The sequence below is a fragment of the Haemorhous mexicanus genome, chromosome 12 (assembly GCF_027477595.1).
Source record: "Haemorhous mexicanus isolate bHaeMex1 chromosome 12, bHaeMex1.pri, whole genome shotgun sequence".
Lineage (NCBI taxonomy): Eukaryota > Metazoa > Chordata > Aves > Passeriformes > Fringillidae > Haemorhous > Haemorhous mexicanus.
This window is the reverse complement of record NC_082352.1, coordinates 14,604,472-14,607,685: the sequence shown is the minus strand read 5'-3', so window position 1 is coordinate 14,607,685 and position 3,214 is coordinate 14,604,472. Positions and strand designations below refer to the sequence as shown.

The 3,214-nt window shown below is 60.7% G+C and overlaps 1 long non-coding RNA gene across 1 annotated transcript; it reads right to left on the bottom strand.

Moving 5' to 3' along the window:
* Window positions 1–1,378: 1,378 nt before the first annotated feature.
* Window positions 1,379–2,484, bottom strand: LOC132332675 (uncharacterized). The gene is made up of 3 exons (XR_009487974.1): window positions 2,327–2,484; window positions 2,170–2,235; window positions 1,379–1,629 (listed from the first exon to the last, which is right to left on the bottom strand). It is a non-coding gene; the product is annotated as an uncharacterized LOC132332675 (long non-coding RNA).
* Between the last annotated feature and the right edge of the window lie 730 nt (window positions 2,485–3,214).

Sequence of the window (3,214 nt, the reverse complement as noted above, 5' to 3'; positions counted from 1 at the left end):
AAATGTATTTAGGGCAGGGCAGACCCTTAAAACCCATTTCCAGCACTACACCTCTGTTGCAACAAGCAGTGCTGGGAGGCTGCTTAGGCAAAGACGCACTGATGCAATAAGGCAGCACATTTAAAAGGCAAATGGGTGCTGAGCTAGGTGCTGCTTTTCTCACTGGCAGAGTTGGGTGCTGAGCAGTCTGGGCAGCCTCTGCAGAGCCATGTGCTGAAGCTGGGCAGACTTTGGGGAAAGGGTGAGCCTGGAGCATTCTGGATGCCTGAAACATCCCTGAGAACTGGTGTTGCCATGCTCCCTCTGTGCACACACCCCACCTTGTGCCACCCAGCCTAACAGAAAGGATTACGTGGGTACCCAAGTGACCAATTTTTCTGGGTTTTAAATTTATCTTGTCCCTGGTACCTTGTCATCAGGGCCTGCATGAGATTTTCCTGCCAGGCAGAGCTGTCCCATTGCCCAAAAAGGCACAAAATGGGTGAGGGCAGCATGGCTGGGAACTTACATCTGTGGTGGGGCACACCCAGGAGACGTGTATGAACAGGCAGGTGCCTAAAAAGTGACTCTTCCACTTGGCAGAGACTTTCGGAAGCAAAACACATCCCATGCATTTTCCCACTGCCCTCCCTCCCCCATCTCAGCAGCCATCCCAAATCCAGACAGCCAAGCACTGTATTCATGGCTATCGTTACCTGCCCCCCTGCACCTGGAGGTCTTTGCAGCTTTAAGCAAGGTGCTTCCCAAAAATGAGCTGGAAAAAAGTGCTTGGAGGTTTTGCCCACAGGAGGAGCCAGGCACTGTAGCTGCAGGTATTTGGCATGGGAGGCTGCAGGGGAAATGTCCCTTTGGGGATGGATCTGCTCTGCAATGGATTGGGGTTTGCAAAGCATGAGCTCTTGAGGAAGGGAAGTTTGTACCCACTAGAATTTGTCCAAGTGCTCTCCAGCAGCAGCTCAGGGCAGGTATCTTGCTACACATCACCCTCCCACCCATCCACCTTGCTCCCACAAGATCTTTCAGCCAAAGGAAGCCCCTAACATGGTGCAGAGGCGCCTGCCATGAGGCTAAGGAAAGGCTGAAGGGACTAGAGCCCCTCCTTCTATTGTTTGCCCACACCTCTGGCTGTGTCACCCGTCCTCCCTGGGAGACCAGCACCTTAAAGATGCCCACACCAACCCCACATGTAGGATGAGGTCCATCCTGTGCCCTGTGAAGCTCCTTTCTCCCTCAAGGAAGGTGCAGAGCCCACTTAAGGAAGGACAGGGGATGTTTGTGTGCAGTCCTCTCCCACCCTGCAGCGACAATTCGGTAATTCCCCCAGAGGTGCCCCAAGTGGCGAAAATGCTCAGCCTCGAACCCATCCCCACAGCAGCACTTGTACCTCCAGAAAAACTCCTTTATTTCCATCCAGTTTCACCACTGGTACAGAAGATACAAAAGAAGAACAACAAAAACAAAAAAATAGGCTTTTCTGTGCCCCCCACCCCCGTCCCCGAAGCGTGCCGACTATTTACAGGCAGAGGCGAGCGGCTCAGTGGCAGCAGCTGCACTTGCTGCTCGTCGGCTCCTTGCACACGCAGCCCTTGGCGCAGTTGCTGCAGCTCGCGGGGCAGCAGGAGCAGCAACCTGGGGGGGACACAAGAGTTAGGAGGCAGGTGGAAGGGACTGGGGTTCTGTGAGGCAAGGGGACGCGATGGAGAGTGGGAAACACCACCTCTGCATGAGCAGGGCTGATGATCCCAATGGGTTGGAGTTCTCCATAAGGGTCCTACAGGGTGGGAGCAGCCCCCCAGAGGGGAGGGTGCGTGTGCGTTGCCTTCCCTTCAAGGGAAGGATCCCATGAAGGTCCTACAGGGCAAGAGAGGGAGTGATGGGGTCTCCATATGGAGTTTGACACGGCAAGAGGGGCTGTCTACAGGGTAAGAGTTGGGAGGTCCCCGTTGGGTCCGACAGAGCAAGAAAGAGCTCCCTTGTGGAACAGGAAGATGTCCGTGGAGTCCCACAGGGCAAGGAGGTTCCCCTATGGAGCAGCGAGGTGCCCAGGGAGTCGCACAGCACAAGAAGTTTCCCAACGGAGCAGAGAGGTGCCCGTGGATGTCCCACAGGGCAGCGGCAGCTCCCTCCAAAAACCAGGCCGGGTCCCCCCTCCCTGAGCCCCCCACTCACTCTTGCGGCAGCTCTGGCAGCGGCAGTTCTTGCACTTGCAGGACCCTGCGCAGGAGCAGGAGTCACCTGGAGAGCGAGGGAAGGAGAGCGGGATCAGCCAGGAGTCGGGCAGCCGGGAATTAGGCGGGAGGCAGCCGGGACAGGACGGGGCACTTACCGGCGGCACACGTGCAGTCCTGGGGGTCCATGGCTCGGCTCGGCTCGGTTTAGCTCAGTCTAGCTCGGCTCTGTTCGGCTCGGTCCGGCGGGACTGGCAGAGGTGCAGACCAGCGCCGGCCGCCCGCTTTTTATGGGGCAGGACGCGGGGCGGTGCTGGCGCTGCGCACGGTGCGGCCGGGCCGCCGGCACCGGGGCCGTGCTCACCGGGGGCGGTGCCGTGCCGTGCCGTGCTCACCCCGGGGCCGTGCTCACCGGGGGCGGTGCCGTGCCGTGCTCACCCCGGGGCTATGCTCGCCCTCGGGCCGTGCTCACCGGGGGCGGTGCCGTGCCGTGCCGTGCTCACTCTCGGGCAGTGCGCACCCCGGGGCCGTGCTCACCGGGGGCCGTGCCCTACCCCGGCGCCGTGCTCACGGGGGGCGGTGCTCACCGCGGAGCCGTGCCGTGCCGTGCTTACCCGGGTCACGGACCTGCCCCCCCACCCCCGGTCCCAGCCCGCTGCGGGGAGGTCGGGGTGTCCCACCTGCATCCCCCTCCCCGGCAGGTGCTGCGCTTCGGGGCACCGAGACGCTGGAATGCGCGGGGTGTGGGGGTGACAGCACTGGCACGGCACTGCCACCGCGACCTGCGCGCTTGGGACAGCCCCGTGGCGCTGCCTCGTGTGTCCAGAGCTGTGGTGCAGCGGTGCCCCCACCTCAGGGGTGTCTGTGGGGTGCATGGGGCTGTCCCTGAGGATGAGACTGTTTCAGCACCCAACTGGAGAGTGGGATGGCACTGGGCAGCCCCCATGGGGCTGGAGTGCTCAGATAGCCTCCCAGGAGGGATGAATCATAGAGCACCCTAAGTTGGAAGAGACCCCCAAGGCTCATCACATGCAGCTCCTGATCCT